Source organism: Meriones unguiculatus, chromosome 9 (genome assembly GCF_030254825.1).
Source record: "Meriones unguiculatus strain TT.TT164.6M chromosome 9, Bangor_MerUng_6.1, whole genome shotgun sequence".
Classification (NCBI taxonomy): Eukaryota; Metazoa; Chordata; class Mammalia; order Rodentia; family Muridae; genus Meriones; species Meriones unguiculatus.
Genome location: NC_083357.1, coordinates 106,782 through 131,280, shown reverse-complemented (window position 1 = coordinate 131,280; position 24,499 = coordinate 106,782). Strand labels below are relative to the sequence as shown.

At 42.6% G+C, this 24,499-nt stretch overlaps 1 pseudogene; it reads right to left on the bottom strand.

The window, feature by feature from the left end:
• Positions 1-6,911: 6,911 nt before the first annotated feature.
• Positions 6,912-7,790, bottom strand: LOC132656548 (small ribosomal subunit protein uS2-like; annotated as a pseudogene).
• Between the last annotated feature and the right edge of the window lie 16,709 nt (positions 7,791-24,499).

Sequence of the window (24,499 nt, the reverse complement as noted above, 5' to 3'; positions counted from 1 at the left end):
TTATATGTTAGGTTCTGTATTGCTCAATGTCCTTAAGGCCCTTCAAGGTTTAAGTAATAGTACAGTGTCTTGTACTCTTAACCACACTTGTTCCATCTATAAAGGGTAAAATGTAAAAAGCCAGGTTGTGCCTTGACTATTCCAAGGACGATAAGGGACAACGTACTATCTCCTCTTAAATAGAAAGAGAGGAGGATGTCTTAGCGGTGCTCCTGGAGAGGCCATGTTGCTCGAGGACTCATGGTTAAAACTTCCTATCCCTTCCCCTTAGCATTGCTTTGGGGAATTCAAGCAATGTACTATTGTTTGTAAACAGACTTCAGCCTGACCTTTCCTCCAAGTTTGTGTGTGCTTGGGTGAGCCCTGCCTAACTCCTCCAGGCCTCATGTTCCCCAGCTTTTCCCAGCTGGCTCTTCAGCTTTCTCTGTCCCCCCTGTAGGAGCACCGCAGAGATCAAGGGATCAGCCCCACTGGGAGCATTGCAGTATCTTCCCAATTTGTCCTTTGCCTTTTGCCATCTGAAAATGTTTTTCTTTTGTTGTTCCTGGATATTAAGTCAGAGAAAGGAAGGTACTTCCCAGACTTTTAGGTTTTAAATGACTTTACCCATCTATCAATATGTATACTTGCACATATATATTAAAGCTAATATGGGTACATTCTGAACATTTAGAATCCTGATTACTTTGGGATGTATCTGGGATTGTATTATGAAATATGAACCCATTTTTATTTTTCCTTATTTGGCTACCTATTTTTAAAATTCTAAGTTAATATTTTTTTTAGCCACAAAAATGAAGCTTTATTTTTTTTTTCCAAATGAAATGAATTACAGAGGCTGGAGAGATGGCTCAGCAGTTAAGAGCACTGGCTGCTCTTCCAGAGGACCTGAGTTCAATTCCTAGCACCCACATGGCAGCTTACAACTGTCTGTAATGCCTGTTTCAGGGTATCTTACATCCTCTCAAAGACATACATGCAGTCAAAATACCAATGCGCATAAAATAAAAATAAATAAAATTAAAAAAAGAAATGAGTTACAAAGAGTTTCTTAAAATCTATTCCTTGGCCAGAGACACAGTTCTTAAGAGCACCGGCCCCTCTTCCAGAAGACCCAGGTGGTGGCTCACAACTGTCTGTAACTCTAATCCTGGGGGAATCTCACATCTTCTCCTGACTTCTAGGGGCACAAGGCACACACATGGTTTCCCATACCTACATTAAGAAAAACCAACAACAAAACCTGTTCTATGATTTGATAGTATCTATACCATTTACATTTCTGCTTGGTCCATCTGTTTTGTTCTATTGTTCCATCAACCTATTCTTAGTTATCTTGCCCATCTCCTGAGACCCAGCACCACACTGCTAAACTTCAGAAATTCCATCATGTCTTCTAACAAAGCAGAAGTACATAACCTGTTCTAATTACTGAATGTATGTTAATAATTTTGGTTATATTTTTCCCCTAATGAATATTTCAGATATGAAAATTACGTGAGTGAAAGTTGGCAATCCTGGGTCTTAAGCAGCATGCAGTTTGGCCTGGATTTGGCCTGAGATTTCAGTCCCCCAGGGCTAGGTTCCCATACCCCTTTGCTCCTTACACAGTCAGCCCTGTAGTTCCAAGGCTAGAGATGTTGCTCAGTGGTAGAGTGCCTGCCTTGAGTTCTCGGGGTTTAACCCCAAATACCGTTAGAGAACACAAACGTCCATGGCTGACAAGACTTTGCAGGTGTGTAGATCGCTTGTTCCTGCAGTCTTGTGGCCTCTACACATGTCAGCTGCCATAAACGGTGTACTCAGGAAGGCCTGGACTGCCCAAGTCCACTCAGTTTCAAGCTTTCCAAGACCAGTGGTGCTTAGCAGGACAAGTTACTGTGTGGACACAGCAGCCATTGTGGAGTTCGGGGATATCAGATGCATGAGTTAGTTCTTATTGAGCTGTCTGAACTGAGGCTCTTTCCAAAGATAGAAGGAACCTGTTACTAAAGGTGGAGAGAAGTAGTTCATTATTCAAAAGCTGCTGTGATTCTGTAAATAACATGAATTCCTTGAATAGAAACCTAGGCTTAAAGGGAGAAGTTGGAAGCAAGGGAAAGTTGAAGAATGAAGGAGGTGTCAAATTTGGTGTCTGTATGCCATTTAGTGTCTAGGATTGGTTCTGATGGGTCTAGGTTTTAAGAATTGTTGACCAACTTGAGAAATGAAGAGAAGCAGAGGCTGTGGGAGCTGCACAAGGTGATTACATATAACCTATTGGGCTCCAGGGAAATTATTTTAGAATCCCAAATATGTGCTTTGGAAATGTGCCTGCTTCTAGAGTTTAGATGTCTTGTAATTATTTTTTATATTCTCTCTTATTTAGTTAACATTTTAAAGGTCAGCGAGAAGCTACAAAAAATCAAAAAGAACATAAAGTTATTAACAAAACGTCTATAAAAGAAAATATTAAGTTTATTTCAACTGGGTCAAAGGGAACTAGGGAATGGGGTGGTGGACATGGTGTGGATGTGTGTCTGTTTGTGTGTCATAGTGCAGTGGGAATCAGCATGAAGAAAATCTACATGGACTTCCAGAGCAAATTTCTGGGGACTCTACTTTCTGCTGAGGGCTTGGCAGATCTGAGTTTTTATAGAGGAAATTTGTTTCCTGTTGCATTGTTCTTTGTTTTTGCTTACCTATATAGTTCTAAAACTGTCTTTCTAACTTGCTTAGAATAATAAAAAAACTGGACACTTTAAAACATTTGATATTATCAAAGAAGCACTTTGTAGATTACTTTAATATAAATCCACGTTTGGACAAATTCAGTTCGCTAAAGGAGGGAGAAGGTGAATTGTTCCTGGGTGGCTTGTTGCCTGGGCATCTAGTGGGAGATTTCATATTGTTTCCACTGTGTTTTTTCTCCTTCCTGGAAGGATCTTGGCTTGCCTCATTTACTGGGAGAAACTCTGGTCTGTGTAAGTACTCATCAGGTAATGAAATGAGCAGAGCCATGGCAGGGAAACAGCTTGATAATAATGCTAATGTAGTAAAAACATTGCCTAGAGAATGTCTGAATTAAAGAGTAGTTTATAAACAAAGCAAATCTACTACATGCAGCCTTTTTAGAATGTTAATAGTGACCTGTACCGAAAATCTCATCACTCAAAAGGCTGAAGCAAGTTCAAGGCTAGCTTGGGCTACAAAAATAAATATGCAACAATATTTCCAAATGGTTTTCTCTAGTAATTATTTTGAAAGAGATATCTTCAGTCTTTCTACTTTACTCCAACCCCCAAAATCTCAAGTAGGAGCTTCACTGAAAGAAGGTTTATAGCAATGGTTATCATTTAGATGAAGCTTTTCAAAAAGTACCCAGACTGATTCATTTTAAAAATAGCACCAAATATGAGGGCCTGAGTTCATATTCCTAGAACCAACACACACAGACACACACACAGACATATACACAGACACATATACAGACACACACAGACATACACAGACACACACACAGACATACACACAGACACACATACTGACACACACAGACACACATGTAGACACATACAGACACACACACAGACACACACACTGACATACATATAGACACACACAGACACACACACTGACATACATATAGACACACACAGACACACACAGACACACACACACTGACATACACATAGACACACACAGACACACACACACAGACACACACACAGTGACATACACATAGACACACAGACACACACAGACACACACACAGACACACACTCACACACAGACACACACACAGACACACACACACACACACACACACACAAGGGGGACAGGGAGCAGACACATCGGCGGGTGAATGTCTCTCTCAGCTCTGGGTACTTTTTGAAAACCCAAGGTTTCTGGAGCTTGCCGACCAGCCAGTCTAAGATGAAATGGAGATCTTCAGATTCAGCCAGAGACTGTCTCAAAAGAAGCAAAGAAACAAATAAAGAAGGTGGAGAACGGTTTACAAAGACACTAGATGTCAGCCTCTGGTTGATGGACACATGCATACAAATGTACGCTCCCCAGCCTAATACATACATACACAGACACGAACCCTGCCACCACCACACACACACAAACGCTAAATAAGGAGAAGTGCGTACAGGGTTTGCATTTGCTTTTGTAGCAGAGGGATAGAAGAGGAAAAGAAAGGGCCCTTGGCGCTTGGATCCTCGTTCTTGTGTTTGTCTAGACTCCTAAGGGATGGCAGTCATGTCTGACTAATGCTTTTATGTACCTCCTTTCCAGGAATATGGGATCCAAATGGAAAGTACAATCGGAACACAAATAACCATAGTTCTAAACAAATGGGTACTTGAGTAACTTAAAAACTTTTACGAGCTATTTTTAAAAGAAATACAGCCGTGCTATTATCAAGTACATAGAGTAAATTGAATTAGCTGCCAACAAGAATTATCAAATTTTATTTGCTGATGACGTGAGTTTTTGCTGAAATTTTAGGCGTGTCCTGACCTTTCAATCACGTAAAAAGTTCTACCCAGTTTAAGTTATTTTTATCTAAATTACTTTTAGCATTCTGATGATTATTTGATCTGGAGTGCACGTCGCAGGGTAAGGAAGAACAGAGACAAGAGCTTCTGCCCAGAATCAGGTTCTTCTTTTTCCTGGACTGATGTGTATTCAGGAACATATAGATGGTTAAGGGTAAAATAATTTATTTATTTATCTGCCTGCTTAATTATTTTGTGTACATGCTTGTGTGTGTTCTCATGCAGATGTGTATGTATTTGTGTGTGAGTGTCTGTCTACACACACACACACACACACACACACACACACACACACACACGTTCTTTTGGAGGCCAGAGGTTCATGTTTTCATGTTGGGTTTTTTTTAAATCAGTTTCATTTTATTTCTCTCTCTCTATCTCTCTCCCTCTTTCTGAACTCTTTGGAAAATTTATTTTTGATCATATTCTCCCCAATTGGCTTCACTGCATTTTTTTTTGAGACAGAATCTTACTGGACCTAGAGAAGCAGGTAGAAATGCACCACTGCTCAGCTACACTGTCTGCCCACAGACTCCAGGGGATCGTCCCTGTCATCTCCTCCACCCCTAAGCACACAATCTTGAAAGCTCCCCAGGGCCCCAAGTGCAGCCCAAGTTGATTCAGTGACTGTAAACCTCAGAAATCTCCGGCTAGCCAATCATCCATCATCTATCAGCTCTCAGTTTACTGGCATTTTTATCCCACTGAGAGAGCTGAAGAAAATCAGATCAAGTCTTAAAGTAGTGAAAAGAATGACACAACTAACACTGAACATCTTTCTTAAAAACTGGTCATTACTGGAAGGAAAAACAGCAGATCGCTGAGGGGGGAAAGCCTTAGGGCCAGTGATGACAGCCCTGTGGCCCCGTGTGTGTGAAGCTGTATAGAGTTGGCTGTGAGCATCCATCCCACAGGCCCTCTGAACCAGGCTACCTCAGGGAGGAAGTCCATTCAGGGAAGACAGATATTTTGTAATAAGTGAGAGCAGCTGGCTGAATGGAAAGATTACTTTTATCTTTGCTACTGAGCCTCTGCGTTCTGCCAAGTGTATTTATGTTCCTTGGCAAATATCAGATTTTAATTTCTTGGCAAAACATGCATACAGACTTTCTACAGTACCTAGTAAAAGATTCAATTTTGTACACATTCATTTCACTGGGTCTTAAAAGATACCGTGGGGATTTAAAGATATACTTCCTAAATCTCCAGAGAGGAGAGTTCTTCACAGAAGACGAGGGTGGGCAGTTAACAGGAAGAGGCCTCTTCTGCGGAGAGGCTCAGCCTGGGACTGCTCCTAGCATTCTTCTTGATTCAGAGACACAGACTGAGTCATGATTCCACATAAAACTGTGTGATACTCTCTACCCTGCCTTTTGGTTCTTCATAAATTTGGGCTCATGATGGGCTCCTCTTATCTTTGTTTCTGTCTGGGGCAAAGGTGGCAGTGTCATTTCAGCCCCGTGAAGTCCCAGAGAACACACGGGTGAGTGATTAGGGGTGTTGTTAAGAGTCACTCAGGCAGAATTCCCTACAAAATCCAGGCCAGAAACCCAGGCATAAGTGCGCCCCTGGCACACAGCACCAAACAAAACAGACAGAAATAAAATTCTGGTTCCTGAAACCGCTGGCTTTCTCTCCTGAGAATGTGCTGCAACATGGAAAAACGTTTCACACTGTCAAACATGTCCCCTCAGACTACTTAGGAAGGGGCAGGCACTGTGACGTCCAGACCGTAAATCTGCTGTCAGAGGCTCTGGACACAACTGTTCTGTTTGTGAAGGGAGAGGGGAGAAGGGAGAAGCAGGTAGAAATGCACCACCCTAAGACCTGTTACATGTGACAGGCCTACTCCCAAGGGCATAAACATCCCATCAGTAAGATTCTGCTGTTGTTAACATGGGTTTAAGTTCTCACTTTCATGGGATAAAAAGATTCTGGCCAGACTAATTGTGCTCCCCTGAAGTAGAACAAGAGTAGTAAATTTGTGACACATGCTACTCTCCTGCCTAGTTCCCAGGGAAGATTTGGTTTATTGGCTTTGTCTTTCCTATAAGCTCTCAGGGTCCTAGAGAGATGGCTCAGCAGTTGAGAACACCTGGTGCTCTCGAAGAGGCTCTGAGCTCAGTTCCCAGCACTCACTTCAGGCAGCTTGTAGCTGCTTGTAACTGCTGCTCCAGAAGGTTGCCATGCCCTCTTCTGGCCTTCACAGGCATCCCTCTCCACATGTGCGCACACAAACGATAACGGTGAAGGTGATGATGATACTGATAATAAATTCTATAAGCTTTTAGAATTCTTTTTTTCCCCAGCTTTTAGGAACTTATTTTCTGTCCACCTTTTTTCTCTTTGCTCAGGTGTCTGCAGAGCTCAGGGCCACTCAGTGGTGGCTCCAACCCACTTGGTGGCACTGTAGGAGCTGCTGACCAGTCCTCAGGGGCTGGCTGGGCGCTCCAGTCTTCAGTAGGGAACTGCTGGACGGGCACAGAGGGCCCCTGCACACCCTCAGACCAGTCTGCCACCTCTGCTGAGCGGCCGTGCACTCAGGAGCTGGTGCGGTCCATTCACCCTGGAATTCCTCCTTGGTCAAGGCCTTCTCAGCAGCAGCCTGCTCCTCTTTCTCAATCTCCTCTGGGTTTCTGTAGAAGTAAAGATGAGACATACCTTCCCAAAGGTGCTCACAGGAGATAGCACCACACATGTGGAGTACTCGCCAGGCCAGCACCCACCAATCAGACCTACTGAGTGAGCTCCCTTGTTGCATGGTATGGCAATGTCCACATAGCGCAGAGGGGAATCTGTGTAGCACAGAGCGATGGTGGGTAGGCTGATGTAAGAGGCCTCTGTGAGGGGCTGATGGTCAGCCCTGGGATCAGTCACCACTAGAAGCCGTGGCTCCCTGAAAGCTGCTTGGATCTGATTAGTGAAGGTCCCAGGTGTGAAGCGGCCAGCAATTGGAGTGGCTCCAGTGGCAACGACAAACTTCAGCACAGCTCGCTGGCCAGTGTTCCTGGAGGAGATGAAGTTGACATCAGCAGGGTTCTCAATGGCAACAATAGCCCAGGCTGCACGCAACAGCTTCTCCCAGGTCCTCTTCAGATTTATGATGTAGACACCATCACTCTTCCTTTTGTAGATGTGCTGCTCCATCTGAAAGTCAAGGTTGGTGCCACCTAAGTGGGTTCCTGTGGCAAGGACTTTGAGGACATCCTCCTCCTTCATCTGCAGGACATCAAGGGCTCTGGACATTATGTAAGCTTCCCTTTAAGTTACTATGGGAATCAAGAACAATGCTGTATGGTCCTGTCCTTGGGCAGCACAGAAAGGTTAGAATTCTTAATAGAGTATTCTAGGTAGCTGTTGACCAGAAGGCGTCATAAAGACATGAAGGTGTACCCTGACACCGAAGAGTTCAAATGCAGGAAGCAAAGGGCTTGTAGGAACCTTTCCTTCACCTTTGTACCTCCTTGGATATTTTCATAGGCAGAAGCAACACCCCTTACCCCCATTGATGTCCCATTGCCTGGAATTTGTGAAAAAAAAAATCTGTCATTTTAGGTGGCAAATCAGATGTTGTAGATGTGATTAAATTAAACATTTACTGGAGAGGCTCTCCTGAATCATCAAGTGGGTCCAGTGTGACTGCAAGAGTCTGTAGGAGCCGGAGACTGGAGAGAGGCAACAGGGGTGAACGGGTGATGTGTCTGTGATTCCAGGGTTCAGGCAGCCTCTAGGTGGAGGAAGCAAGGCAGTGCTCCCCTGCAGCATGCAGGAGCACTCTCCTGCCAGCCCATGTTAGACTTCTGCCTTACCGCTCTAGACAATCTACTTGGCTATTTTAAGCTTCTAAGCTTGTGGTAATTTTTTTTTTTCACAGCAGTAACAGGAAACTGATATAATATTTACCTCATTGCTCTCTCTATCACCACTGGCTGGCAAGTTTTTTGCTCTTCAGTTTTCAGGGGGAAATATAACCTCCACAGAGCACCTAGCGTGACTTGTTGCTAGTAAATTTGAAGTCAGCTCCATAGGCTCCGGCTCAAAATTTCAGATAACTATTCTGACCAGGTCATCTTAGGTCAGGGTTTTCCCCATGTGCAGGAAAAGAGGAAAAGAAAAAAACCAAACAGGATGCCAGGTCTCATGACAGCATGTTTCCTGGCTTGCGTGTGTGTGTGTGTGTGTGTGTGTGTATGTGTGTGTGTGTGTGTGTGTGTGTGTGTGTATCTACATATCAACATTAGAATCTTTTTTGGTCCTTGTCCTTCAGTATAAAGAGTAGCTCCCTGGAAGTTAGTGGGTGATTGACCGTGTGCTTGTAGTCATTACAAACGTTAGTGTGAGATCTGTGCCTTTTTCTAGAATAAGGACAACTGAGCTGCAGTTTGTCATCTTGAGCCGCCTGTTAAAGGCTTGACCTCTCACTGCAGCTGCTGAGACGATGGAGCCCGATGGGAGGAAGTTGGAACACTGCAGGTGTGCTCCTCGAGTGGTCATTGGGATGCCAGCTCTTTTCTGTCTCTTCCACCACTGTGCCATCAGAGGTCGAAGTGACCACGGACAAGGTCTCCATGGACGAGGTCTCCGACATCTTTCCTCATTTGAAGTCGTTTAGTCCTGGTGACAGGTCACTGGGTCACACTGTACTTGTGATTTCTTCATATTTAAAGATGTTTTCCTGCCTCAGAATGATCAGAATGCTAATATTTTTATTTTGTTTCTGATTAACCCTTCTAAGAGCAGTAAGTAGGGCATGCATCTTGTTTGTTGATGAGCCAGTGCAATCCAGGACCTGTGGAGTTAGCTGGAGTTTGCCCCGTTTATAACAGGTCCCACCCAGGTGCCAGGCCCTATGCTAACAAAGTGGGACAGAGTCCCTGCCCACAAGAAATTTGTATTTTAACAAAAGAAGCTATGCCCTGAAAATTCCAGGTAATGAGAATTTGGTACTAACTTTTTCCGTGTTTTCTGCCTAAGAGGCAATTGTTCTCTCTAGTCAAAAACAGCAGTTCCCAGAGAGATTCTTAAAGCCACATTTACTGTTGTGCAGTATTTATAAACTCACAGTGGTTCTTAGGAACAGACATCTCTGCTTTATCTCCTGGGTAAGGTTCAAGAGACCTAAGAGCACCAGCCCAGGGCTTCTTCCAGCAAGCCTGCATTAGGAAAAAATGTTTACTAATTGGGGAAAGTAGTCTGTAAATGGCACATTCCTATGTGCTGAGCAGGCAGGCGTTTTCCACACATCACACTTCGGAAGAGATCTGGACTGTGGGGCTGCAGAGCCTTGTAGCCAGTTTTGTCAGTTAATTCTCCTTTTTGTATAGCAGCTTGGTTATTAGAACTTAAAGCCTAGGAAATCGATAGGAATTCACTTGTAAAATCAGCAAGTGGTAAGTTTCCATTTGTTATCCTTCAGGAGACACAGATGGTACCAGAAAAGGGCCTCTGCTTAGAGGTGATTTTTCTCCACCAGCTGCTAGTGTAATAGCAGAGATAATCTGAAAAACTGTATTTAATACAATCTGCAGCACTGTGGCTTGCATCTGATTTAAGTCGACAAGCAAATGAGTGAACTTTAGGTCAAGGGAAAATATGGAACTAGTTAGGGGTGGGTAGCAGATTCTGCTCTTAACTCTGATGTCTGGCTGGCTTCTTCAGAACAGGAAGTGTCTTTTTTCAGTTGCAGCACATGCTGTCCTGGCAAACATAAGAGGCTCTGCGCTGCCCAGGATCTCCGATTAAGGGTCTTGCAGAAGCCGTTACTGTGTGACCTCTTCTTCAGGGATGCTCAGCTGAGCAGTGTTGAACAACACCTGGAACTTTTCTGTTTGTCTGTCTCTCTGCCTCCTCTCTCTCTCACACATACACAGTCAATTTTCTCACCATAACAAAATGTATGTAGTCTTTGCATGTATCTTGTTTACTAATAAGAAACCACTAATAAACTATTGGCTATTTAATTCTGAAAGTGCCACTCAGATAAAAGCCCAAAAGATATATAACAAAGACATTGGCACCAACTGCTCAGAACTGACAAACAGCAATAATTGTGCTTTGTTGGCCTCAGGTTTCTTCTAAGAAATGAAAATGATAGATAATGTTCCTCGTTATCGGCATCAAGAAGTTGCTGTGCTCATTTCCTTACATGTTTCTGCCTTCTATGATGTCTCTCACAGTTAATGTGCTAAGAATGTACACGAGTGTCAGCTTATTCTATAAATCCATCTGGAACTTGCCTTTTCTATCCAACACTCTTGGGGGATATTTCCATAGTAAGGAACTATATTTACTTCATCATTTTCACTGGTGTTAGATCAGTGTCTGATAGAATACAAAATGTGTATCACAATAAGGCTGAGCCTGACTTTGGACTTCTTCCTTTTGGCTTGGTTGTTTGGTGTCACACTCTTCTGCAGAGTCTCTGGTTGGTCCTCAGACTGTTTTCCCTTTGTGTCATTTGTATTTTCACACAGATTTAAGGATATTCTTTTTATGATTTTTGGTACTCGGCTTTCTTTGGCTACATGGATGACAAGCATCTTTTTTTTTTAAATGTATCTTAACATTTTTAATTGAATCTTTAGGTATTTTATATCATGTAACCCAATCTCACTCATTGGCTAGTCCTTATATATCTGCCCTCTATCCTTGTAACCTCCCCACAAAAGATAATAAAAATATAATGACAAAATAAAAATTAGAAAAGAAAACAGAAAACAAACAAAGAAAAAATCTTGCTGACCCCTTTGGGCAATGACCTGCTTCTCTATCAAAGCAGCATTCTGAGCATGTTCTATTGCTCTTTCATCATTTCTGTCTCTCCATCACTCAAGATGTCCTTTTGCCTTTTGCCCAAACAGCTTTATTTGTAAATGCTCACTCTAATGAGTCATTAGGGATGACAAGCATCTTAAAAATAATTAATAGTTTATTTTTTAATGGTTCTTATGGTGCTGTCTACTGTGTAGAAGCGTGGCATTTTGACGCAGGCAGCATATGACTCATTTTATGTAGTAAAGTGTACATATCATAACGTTCACCACTGTGACTCATTTCATGTAGTAAAGTGTACATATCATAACGTTCACCACTAGTGAAATCCAGTTTTCACAATGTTGTGCAACTACCCTTTGTCTAGTCACACAACATTTCATCACTCGGAAAAGGAACACATAAGCATTAAGCAAATTTTCCCTCTCTTCCCCGCCAGGCAAAACACGGATCCTCTTAATTTGCTGGTTCTCAGTGTTTTATACAAATGGAATCACGTGACATTCAACTTTCTTGGTGTTTCACATAAATGGAATCATGTGGCATGTGACGTTTTGTGTCCAATTCCTTTCCTTTGACATGTTTACTGTGTTCATTAAATGGTACCATTCATTAGACTTCATTTCCTTTATGTTTTCTTTGTTAAAGGGGAAGGGTTTATTTATTATAGTTTCTGACGTTTCTCTCGACTGTCAGAGGTCTTCTTGCTTAGGGACTGTGGTAAGGCATGGTGTGGCAAAGCTACTCACTTCACAAAAGCTGGGAAGCAGAGACACAGCATGAAGATGCCAGAGCCTGGATGTTACCTCTGAGGGCATGTCTCCATTGGTCTGCTTTTTTCAACCAGGTTCCACCTCCTAAAGTTTTTCAAACCTCCCAAAATGTCACTACCAGATCGGGACCAACATAAGTTTATGGGGAATGTTTCATCCTCCCGTCGTAGTCTCCACCCTGGTCCCCAGAAGCTTCTGTCTGCTTCACAAAGCAAAAGAACTTAGTATACCTCTAAGAACACCCCCCCCACACACACACACACCACCACCACCACAGTCTTAACAGTTATGGCAGTGTTCAAAAGTGACAGGCTATGGAGTATTAAGGAAAGAGTGATTTCTTTTTTAATTTTTATTCATGTATGCAAATAATTATGCACAGTTTGTGTGTGTGGTTTAACACTGCCACTATCCTTAAATCCTTTCTGCGTAACTATTGGGTCTGAAATCTAAAACCAAAGGACCACTTGATTTTCATAGGAAGTTCCTCAGGAACCCTCAGGAAGCATCCATTTAACCGCACGTGCATTTCTGGAGGTGAGATCCCTGAGTCGACAGGCTCAGTTGCTCATGTTTAAGGTACACAGTCAACAGTCAAAATGGCCTCTTCACTCTCAGGGTATGTGCTGACTTGTTTACTTTTACGTTTAACTTCTAGCCAAAGCTAGATGCCCATGTTGGTCCTGATTCTTTGTTAAGGATTCCTCACTCCAGGCTATAGCTCAGAGGTCTAGCCTTTGTCTACTGTGTGCAAGGCTCTGGGTTTGCATCAAAATAACTAAGATTCATCACTTGAAATAGTCTGAATAAAAAATAAGATTTCTGGTTGGGAGGTGGTGGATCACACATTTAATCCCAGCACTCTGGAGGCAGAGGCAGGAGGATCTCTGAGTTTGAGGCCATCCCAGTCTCCAGAGAGAATTCTAGGACAGCCAGGAATACACAAAGAAACTGTCTTGGGAAAAAAAAAGGAAGAAAAATAAGATTTCTGGATGAAGATTTACGTTGGAAGTCTATTAAAGGGGTTTGGTATACAGTTTCTGGCCTGGATTTTTATTTATGTCACTGCTTTGACATTTTTATCTGAATTCTTTGGAAACTAAAGCTTCAGATTCTAACTCTAACTCCCAATGCATTGCTATTTGGCAGAAAAAATAAAATGCTTATCAGATAAAGTTTTATTTTGCTTGGAGAAAAGTTCACGGAAAATGATGGATTTAAGTATAATGCCATTATTTCCAAGATATAATTTACACTCTGAAAAAAAGTTACTGAGACACAGAATTTGTGACTGACAAAGCTAAGCTTCTTTGTGCCATGCTCTTCTGAATTAAAAAAACAATAGAATAAGTTTAGGGATGAGCAAGCACTGACTAAATCAATGTTTTGCTTTGTTTCCTGCTTTTACTTAAAACTTGGATGCTGTTTGTGATATTATCTATTGGAGAAAAGAAACTAGTCTGAAGTTATTTTTCTGTCTATATTAAATTTCATTTTCATACACTGCAGCCATAGTACAATCTTACACTGATGAGATGCACATTTTGTTAGCACAATTAGCACTTTAGGATCTAGAGTTTGGTACAGAATGGGTGAGTTTTTTTCAGAAAATTTAAAAAATATGTATTTTAAAGACATGCCTTCACAGCAACACATGGGGATGGCTGCTTTTTAGGACTTCTAGCCAGTTGCAGTGAAGTGTTACAAACACAATTGGTCAGAGCATTAAGTTGGTTTTATTTTCATTGTGGTCATAGTAAAAAGTCTGGCCCTCAAAGACTTGTAAATGGATCCCATACACTGGAACAGGGAAACTGAGGCGTTGGAGGCTTCCAGGCAGTGGAAGCCACAGTTAGCACAGTGGAAGGAGAGTTTCTTAGGGCCAGGGTGGCAGGTTTCTAATTTGAAATTTCTTGTTGTGATAATACAGTCTTGGGGAAGGAAAGGGTTTATTTGGCCTACAAATCCAGACCACAGTTCATTACTGAGCAGAGTCAGGAAAGGAATCCAAGCCTCACTTACAGGCTCATGCCCATATGTACAACTAAGGACCAGCTGCCCAGGCAATGGTGCTTCCCACAAAGAGTTGTATCCTCTTACATCAAATAATAATCAAAATGACCCTCCCCCCGAAACATATTCACAGATCAATCTGCTCTGGGCAATATTTCGCTTGAGACTTCCTTCTCAGATAACTTTTGGCTGGGTCAAGTTGGCAGTTAAAGTTAGCTAAGATGGCAAGGTTTCGTGAACCTTGGTGAGTGGCTGGACAGGGCTGTCATATGCTGCCTTGTCCACTGAGGAGATGGGGCCTTTCCTGGGGGTGACGGCTATTGATGGTGTAGGGAGCTGATAAGTTAGGAAGGAACTGGTTCCAGGGCAGCAGAAAGGCCCTGATCCCCCAGGTGCAATAGAGTGAGGTATTGCTTCTAGAAACCTATGTCATAAGGAGGGGAAAACTCCACAAAATTAAAAATACAGACCTACACTCTGTAATTAATGTGTTTCAAGAGCTTCATGGCAAAGACTGTTTTGGGGGCCTTTTTTTCTTCGTGTTAACCACACTGAAGCCTTTTCACTCCTCCTCGTCTTCTCCCTCCTCTTCTTCTTCTCCCCTTAGCAAATGTGGCAAAACTGCATTTTCCCATGGACCTTTGGCCTTGATTAAAATTTAGGTTTATTTGTGTCTAAACTTAGCTGAATATTAAATCTGCTCACTTGTTTACTCAATAAATATTTATTGAAAATCTACTTTTTGAAATAGTGTTTTAATTGCAAACAAAAAGGTCTGCCATTAGGGAGTCTTTTATTTACTGGGAAAGAAAGATGATAAGCACGCACACACAGAGACATGCACATAATGCCAGGTCCTGAGAGGAATGATTAGGACCATAAAAAGTAAACAGAATGGGGATGGGAGACAGTAATGGAATATTTTATAGGGATATTTTCTACTTTATGTAAGCCAAAAAAAACAAAAAACAAAAAAAAAAACAAAAACAACAACAACAACAAAAACGCTGTTGAGCCAAGGCTTGAATGAAATAAGAGTGAAGAAATGAGCGTGGAGAAGATGTTGTTTGTGGATGGCGTGGTGATGGGCAAGAAGTTGGTGTAGTCACTACTCGTGTGGGCGTCTCTTATTGTGAACACAGACACATTTTCAATGAGCTACAATCACCCGTGACTTCAGAACCCTAGGGCTTTGGTCAACCTGCTAATAATATCTGTCAAAGCAATTGGGTACATACAATGATGATAATGATGGTGCTGATGGGAATGGTGGTTGAAGTGGAAGTTTCTGGTTTCTTTGAAGACTCAGTTGGGTCATATGGTGTTTTGCTAAAAGCTGTCTTGTGAGAGGGCATGTGATGTTTTGCTCTGAGCTCTCTCATGCTAGGGGTGTGATTTTGGCCAGCTGAGAACATAGGGGGTGGACTCTGAGGAGAAGGGATATGTAGAAGCCCAGGTGCAGTGATACATTGCTTTTTGGATCTACATCGCTGCGCTGATCTTTGTGCTTTGACACTTGGACCTCAGAGAGAACTATTCCAGAGAATTTCTCGGGGTCAATCCAACTGAGTCTTGTGGCTTTCCCTGACTTGTTTCAATCTTCTGAATCATGCTGATTCGAGTTACTGCTTGGTGCTCGCCTTTGGGCTGGACTTCTGGTATCCTCACAACTGAGTTTAGTAATCCCCTAAGAACCATCAGCTCTACTCATCAGGAAGTAGATAAAAAAGGTCTGCAGCCCTTTTCTTACTAATCTCCTACCTAAAGTCAAGGGATTGGAAGGGAGATAAAGGTGTTTAAGAACCCTAAATAAAGTAGGTTTGATGAAAAAAATTCTAAGTTTACCAGTAGTGTTATTGTTGTTGGTTCTGATGTTGTATTGAGGGATCAATATTGATGTTCATGATAGTTGGTATAAAGTTGTTGTTGGTATAAATGATGATGTGCATGTGTCTCTAATTAAAAAAACAAAACATTACTTTTTCACCATTTCTGCCATTTCAGATGAGATCTGATAGACTAAGATCAGAAGGAAGGAGAGGGGGACCTCCCTTATCAGTAGACTTGGGGAGGGGCATGTGTGAAGAAGGGGGAGGGGAGGGTGGGTTCAGGAGGGGAGGAGGAAGGGGCTTATGGGCAGATACAAAATACAGTAGAAGACTGGAAGTTAACACACTGTCAACACAGGCTCCTAAAAACATGAACAGAATTTTATTTAAAATTACTATACAGACATTGTAGAAACAAAACATTGTGTGTGTGTATGTGATTGTTTTAGAAACTCTGTGGGAGGGCCTCTGAAAGGCTCTGCCCTGAGACTATCAAAGCAGACGCTGAGACCCATTGCCAACCCTTGGGCAGTGTGCATGGAATCTTATGTAAGAAGTAGGAAATAGTAAGATCTGGAGAGGACAGGAACCCCACAAGGAGAGCAACAGAACCAGAAAATTTGAACACAGGGGTCTTCCCAGAGACTCATAATCCAACCAAGTACCAGGCATGGAAATAGCCTAGAACCCCTGCACAGATGTAGCCCATGGCAGTTTAGTGTCCAAGAGGGTTACATAGTGATGGGAAGAGGGACTGCCTCTGACATAATCTGATTAACCTGTTCTTTGATCACCTCCCCCTGAGGGGAGAGCAGCCTTACCAGGCCACAGAAGATGACAATGCAGCCACTCCTGATGAGATCTGATAAACTAAGATCAGAAGGAAGGAGAGGAGGACCTCCCCTATCAGTGGACTTGGGGAGGGGCATGTGTGAAGAAGGAGGAGGGGAGGGTGGGTTCAGGAGGGGAGGAGGAAGGGGCTTATGGGCGGATACAAAATGAATAAAGTGTAATTAATAAAATAAAATTAAATTAAAAAATAAATTAAAAAAAAGAAAACAGTTATGTACAGCGGGGATAAAAATCTATTTCAGGAGAGAGTGAGTCTTGAAAAGACAGTGACATCTGAAATGCAGGGCACAGCAATCAGGACAGAAGGGTAACCAGGAAAGTGGGATGGACAAGGAAAGAGGACAGAGCAGAGGACAGTGAAAAAGCCCAAGAGAAAATAATTCAAAACTCCAACTTTCTAGGAAGAGCTGTAGTCTTCATGAAGTGTAGCAGCACTTTAGGTGCTAAAGTGCTTTTCCGCCATTTCAGATCAGCTTTATTAAACGACTGGAAAATAAGAGAATCTGAGGTCATCTAGTTCCGGAAGTTGGCAATGTAGCACCAAAAGCAGAGGGGTAGCCATGTTTATACAAATACAGGGCTGGTAGCTGCCTCAAGAGAAATTAGAGCACCTTGCCCCCATCACTTTAAAGAACCGAAGAACACACAGCCAGAAAGGAAACACAGTTTCCAAAAAGCTTCAAGCATAAAGGCTACGACACATTTTCCTGAACTCAAAAATAAAAATACAGACGCACAGCTGCTGTTCTGGCTTGCCATGCGCCAGGCACAGGACTAAGCACTGTCTCTGAGAGCCTTATTTTATCTCATAAAGACACACAAAGCAAAGAAGATGAGTCAGAGTTTACAGAGAACTCTAGACAGTTGTTATTGCTCAATCACAATATCAGAAATGGAAGGTCTTGGATTTGAATCAAAGATTAAAATAATGGGTTCTTTAGGATATTGCAGATCAATGAAGGAGGCTCCAAGCCTAGATCAAAACAGCCCTCAAAGAGGATTCAAAACCAGACAGACCCTGCTAAAAGGTGAACTAGAGTCAAAAGGGATTATTTTGGTGGTGGGGAGTGGGGGAGAAGTAGCCTTTAAGGTCATGCTAAGTTCAGTTTTTACCATAGAGCATGGATTTAGTGACTTTAATGATCTTAGTGACCAGGTTGCCATTGCCTTTATTATCATTCCCACGCTCTGAGCTTAGTACCAGAGGGAAGGCCAAACAGATCTAGTCTTTGCCCTTCTGTCATCATCAATGGGATAAATGGGGGAAGGGTGTTAAACAAAGAGTTCCATAAATAAATATATATATTTCCTAAAAAAAAAAAAATAGAAAGAAAGAAAGTCTGTGGGATGAACCACAATTACCCTTAGGAAAGGCCTAAGTGATACAAACTTGCATAGTAATGGCAGGAGCAAGATTTGAGATGAAGCCTAAACTTTATATCAATAACTGTGTTATTCTTTCTCCAAGGTGAAAACCTCTATCAGCATGGGAAGGCACTCTGGGAGGACATCAGTACCAAAAAGAATGAAGCCATCCTTTAGACTACTGTCCAGAACTCTATCCCCTGGGTGAGCTAATACTCTCTAGAGAAAACATAGCCCTATATGCTCCCCAGCATAGATTTATGGTTGATGGGGAAAGTCAACAAAGAGATTTACTTGCTGGTCATATGGAAACTGTGGAAAGCTTAATGAAAGTCACATTTTAGAAATTCACTTTCAAGAATAATAAGTCTCAGATGGGCAGGGTGGCTCAGTGGGTAAAGGTGCTTGCCACCATGCCTGGTGACTTAGGTTTGATCTCCAGGACCTATATGATCAAAAGAGAAAACCACCTCCCAAAAGTGGTCGTCTCATCTCCACATGCACACAGCCACACCCTGCGACATGCACAGGAGACAGTTTAAAAGGGTAATGAATCTTGACTTGGCAGATAGCGTGCCTTGTGTCGGTGGAAGCTGAGCAGCAAATACTGTTAAGAACAGCTGTTCTGTGGTTAAGGAAGAAATGGCCCGAGAAAGCTGTGAAACCCCAAAGCTCAAGCACTTACATAAAGATCTGGGCCTCTGGTGGACATGGCCCCAGTTTTCTTTGGGACAGAATCATTCTTTCATGTGGGACTTAGAATTTTCAGTAAGTTTACACTGGGGAAAAAAAGGCACTTTAATTTCAAAACACTGCATGTGCATTTAAGTTTGTGTTGTAAGTGTATTCGCCTTACTGATCTCTGCTGAAACAGGGCGGTCAGGGGTGCCAGTCCTTGGAGCCAACCCTGAATGCCGTGTTAGTGCTTAGCCCAACTTCCTGGCAAGCAAGTAAGCTAGACATGCTAACAGTCCTAGAAAGCAGCTCCATGGACCTCTCCATGGTTTTGCTTGTTATTTCATACATATTCACTCCTTTATAACTCAAAAGCCAAATATCTGATGGAAACTAACCCTGGACCTGGGGAGATGGCTCAGTGACTAAAGTGATTGCCACATAAGAATGAGGACTGGGGTTTGTGTGCCCAGGACCCATGCAAAATGCCAGGTAGCAAGGAAGCTGCCTGCTCCCAGCACTCAGGAGACAGAGGCAGAGAACTCTGTCTCCCTGAAGCAAGCTGGCTGGCTAGATGGGCCAAAATGGGGGAGCTCCAGGTTCATCGACAGACCCAGTCTCAGTAAGGAAAGTGGGAAGTGATTGCTGAGGACACCTATGGCAACTTTAGGTCATATGTGTACATAATGTGTACACACTTACACACATACATACATGCACACATACACTTAAACATACATACATGCACATACAGCACAAACATAAATACATACACATGTGAACATACATATATGCACACACACATTATACATACACAACCGCTACCTAACCTGAATGATAGAAATTACAGTGCAATTGTAGCTTAGACTAATCTTTCTGTAAGTACAAAAAACTATGAGCCTTTTATCTTGTTTGCTTTCCCCTGCAGGAAGTAAGCCTCCAAATTCATCTTCAAATATTATGAGCTCTCAAAAGCATCAAGAGCACAGGATATAACCTTTCCTTCTAAATTACTTGAGATTGGGCTCTGGACCTGATACATCATCACCATGAAGTCTTAAGTGTTTTTCCGAGGATATTATCCTACATTAGCATGATCCAATAACCAAAGTCAGGAAGTTAAGATGAGCACATTACCCTTTAGCCCTCAGTAAACACCTACATTTTGCTCATTGTCCCATTGATGTCCTTCCTAGTAACAAGACCTAATTCAGAACCACTCATGTCCACTCATTCTGACCTTAGGAAAAGTTCTGTCTGGAAGAGTTACTCACTTCTCCTTGGCTTTCATGGCTTTTGGATCTTGAATATCAAAGGACAGGCCATTTCGGTTTTTCTTCATGATTGTGTGATGAACCTTTGACAGACAGAAACCCTCACAGAAATGATGCCAGGGCTTATTATACTAACCTTCTGGCTCATGATTTCAGTTGTGTTCATCACTGATGCTGTTTAATTTGGTCTTCTGATTCAGTCAGAGCCTGTCTGCATAATTTATGGCCAAGTTTCTCCTTTTCTTTGCCATTAGAAGTTATTTTATTGGCAGGCATTTTCACTTCAAACTTTATCTTTGTCTGAGTGGAGTTACAGTTGTCTGCTTTACTCACATTCATAACTCACTAGCATCCTAACATCTTGAAGTTTGATTGTGCGCCACTTTGGTTGGTGGGGATCCCCTTTGAATCCAGCTTCAGCATTCTTGTGATGTGATCATTTCATTCTTTGAACTCCTCTAAATTTTCTTGAAGAACAGAACATTAAAATTTGTTTGACCTTTTCCCTGGAATCAGCTACCTACATGGAACTTTCTGTCTCCTTTAGGAAAAAAAAAAACAACACCCAATATGTAAATAGCAAGGCTGGTGCTTGAGGAATGCTTGTTACTGTTTGGGCTGGGGAAAAGCTTGCAAATTTTATGTTTTCTTGGTAGATGAAGCCAGATAACACACACACACACACACACACACACACACACACACACTTATTTCTGTATTTTGAAAAATATGAGCTACAACCAAGCCCTTCTTCCTATTCGGCCCCATGGAGTTCATCCTTCCCCTTTTCACCAGTGCTGTCTGCTCTCTGTTCTCCTTTACATGCTGGCAATCATTTGTTAAAGCCGTCTACATGGCCAATCTCTCATCTCTACTCTCATTCCTGCCCATGCCTCCTCCTTCCTGCTCAAGCTGCTGGCCCAGATCTGAGCTCTTCACTGCCCTCCAGACATTGTCATGCCAGATGGGTTTTGATGGCCTATGGCCGCCATCATACAGGGGCATCTTTCATTTTGCTCAGGCTTACAAGCTCCGTCTGGGAGCTATCTCCTTGTATAAATGCCTTATCCTCACATAGGTACTGAGTTTTTACGCTGTTTCACCCCTGTGTGGACCTTTTCCCTATTATCCTGAAGCTAGCCTTATCTCTGTCTAAGGGGCTTTTCCCCTTCAGGCTTCTACATGAATGTCATTCCACCTACCCCATTTAGGTCTGGCTTCTTACCATGGGTAGTTATGTGGGTAACTTCCTCACTCTTTGAGTTCTGATACCCCACACTCACCTTCTCTGTGAGCGCACGCATACTGCTTCCATTGTGGCCTCCATCTCCACACAGCACCCCTATGTCTAGACATAGCTTTACCCTGTATAAAACAGTGCCCACACTGCTCCAGGCTCCTCTCATGGGCTTCTCCCCACATGAGCTCTGACACCCCCCAGAGGCAGGCTTGGTCTGTTTTCCTCTCCACACACAGAGGGACTAAATTGTTTGAGGAGAAAGAAAAGAGACAGAGAAAGAATTACAACGAGTCTGTAAGAGATATATCATTAATTCATTTATTCACTCAAAACATTCAAGACAATCCAAAACACAGTGAACCCTATGCTATGTACAATATAAAATAGCATCCTAGGTGCTATTTTGATAGAGATAGACCAGGTTCCTTTCTAGAATGCTTCCATTCCAGAAGTACAGCAGGAAAGAGAGGGCCATTGGGAGTTCTCTGCCCTGTGGAGTCCCTAGAACATCCCTTCACCCTAGAATCAGAAACTAGCTTTTAATGCTTTGGGATTAAAGGTGTGAGTTCCTAAGCTAGTTGCTTGACTGAATCTCTCTCTCTCTCTCTCTCTCTCTCTCTTGCCATCTGTAAAATGGAGAAAGTATGAATATCCCAGTGCTGTTGTTCTGAGGGTTGAGATTGAGTATACACTTAAAGCGTGGTATCAAGTCCTTTTCACAATATGCTTAGAGGAACTTCCTGACTTGTTTCTTGTTTTAAAGGGGGAGCATATCAGGATGTGGCTATTGCTTTTACCTGCATACACACGACCCAGGCTCTATCTCCAGCACTGCATAATTCTGGGTGCAGTGGCCCACATCTGTAATCCCAATATTTGGGAAGTACTGATGGTAGCATCAGAAGTCCAGGGTCATCTCTGGACACATAGAGAGTTTGAGGCCATCTTGGGTACAGTTTTAGAAAGGGTATCCAGAGAAGGTCTCTGTGGGACACAAATGTTGAAGAGGATGAGAAAGTTTGGAAACATGTAAACCATTATCCAGAGGAAAAGCAGCTATTCCCGAACAGAAAACAGCCAGGGCATTGACCTTGATCCAGGGGTGTGTTACACAGAGGTAATGGTGGCCAGTGACCTCTGGCAGGAGTCAGAGCAGCAAGGGAGGTGAGAGGGGAAGGAGGTGAGAAAGAGAGAAGTCTGATGTAGGGAAAGGCACCTGAGCCTCCTCCATCTGCAGTCCAGCCCCAGCTCAGCTTTCTGGATTAACTTTCAGCATGTTGTGCATAGAATGCTGCAATGTCTCCCTGAGTGGTTGGTCTTAAGATTTCCTACTTTAAAATATTTTATTTAGTATTATCTCAACATGTTCAATAGATAAACTAAAGACACGGCTTTATCGTTTGATGATGCCGTTAATACTGATAATGGAATAATCATGGTTCCTACTGTGTCATTGCAACCAAGAAAAAAATAAAGGTTATTTTTTTTCCAGAAGAGATTTTTAGTAGTGGCCTGGGATGTATCTCAGTGGGCTACTGCTTGCCTAGACCATGAGGCTCTGCTGTTGTTGATTTCTAGTACTGAAAACAAAACTGTGAAACATAAGCAGTGTCTATTTGTTCACCTTCCTAAGTGTTTCAAACTGATGTGTCATGGAAAAATGTGAACATCCAAGCTGGTGTTTCCTGTCAGACTGGGAGTTTGACTCTCCCATCTCCATAATAGGTAGTAAAGAGAATAAAGGTTTCTCGTTTATACTTAGACTCGCTCTTCTTTCATCGGGCTGCCTACTTATACAAGGAGATTTACTTTTACAGGTCGGAGAGTAGCACACCACGGTGCGCAGCCCATAGCATTTTACTTATCAAGTCTTTCATTCTCAAATAACACCAGGGCATTTATTTTTAAGAACACAGGAAAGTGAACGTGTGTTTTCATAAGTCGGGGCCTTTTTGGCTTGTTTCTCTAAACTTTCCACAGTGTGGAAATGCTGAGACACTCTCTGAGAGCTGAAAGATAGTTTCAACTGTATCTTCAAAGGCTTCACCGTGCAGTTGTTGTAGTTTTAAATGCTGGATTCATCATGCACACCCTAAAGGCTGAGATGAATATCTGCTAGTTACTTCTGGCAAAGATGTTGTTTGATAACTAAAAGTTAAGGAGTCCCTTTCCAAGTGAGAGTCCATTTATGGGTTATAGCACTGATATCAGCAAAAACTAAGTCACTGACATGAAAAACCAGGTTCTATTAGCAATCCAACGTCCACTGCCTTCCACTCTACTAGTGTACAGGGCCAAATGGAACAAACAAACAACAATGACAAGACAGGTGGTCACATGGTTGCAGACTAGATTTTGATCAGAACTATAATCATGGTGGCAACTTGAAAGATGCCCTCTGTGCTGGCTAGTTTTATGTCAACTTGACACAAGCTAAAGTCAGCTGAGAGGAAGGAATCCCAAGAAATGCCTCCTTAATATCAGGTTGTAGGCAAACCTGTAGGGCATCTTCTTAGTTAGTTATCGATGGGGGAGGTTCCTGCCCTTTGTGTGTGGTGCCATATCTGGGCTGGCAGTCCTCAATCGCAGGCTGAGCAAGCTATGAGGAGCAAGCTAGTAACAGCACCCTCCATGGCTTTCACATCAGCTCCTGCCTCCAGGTTCCTGCCCTGTTTGAGTTCCCATCCTGACTTTCCCTGATGATAAACAGTGATATGGAAGTGTGAGCCAGATGGACCCTGTCCTCCTCAGTTTGCTTTTGGTTGTGGTGTTTCCTCGCAGCAATAGTAACCCTAACTAGGACACCCTTGATCCCTCCTCACTTAACACTGCATGCCTAGCTTCCCACTGTGCAACTGAGGTGCTCATATTTCTTTTACTTGTTGAAGGATCTAAGGTAAGAACTTGTTTCCAAGAAAACTCAGGTGGCGTCAGTACAAACATAATGTTAAGATTAAGTCAGAACTCTTGCCTGATGCGTCTAAAACAAAAAGGGGGAACTGTAGAGAGCTGCGGAATGCTATGCCTTAAAGATGGAGCTGGTTTCCGCCTTCCACCTTCCCGATGGTGAGTGCTCTCTGTCATGAACAATTCCACATTTGGCTAAGGCTGAGGATCTGGCTTGCTTCCATGTATGTGGACCTATCTGCATTGCCCCCGTGGC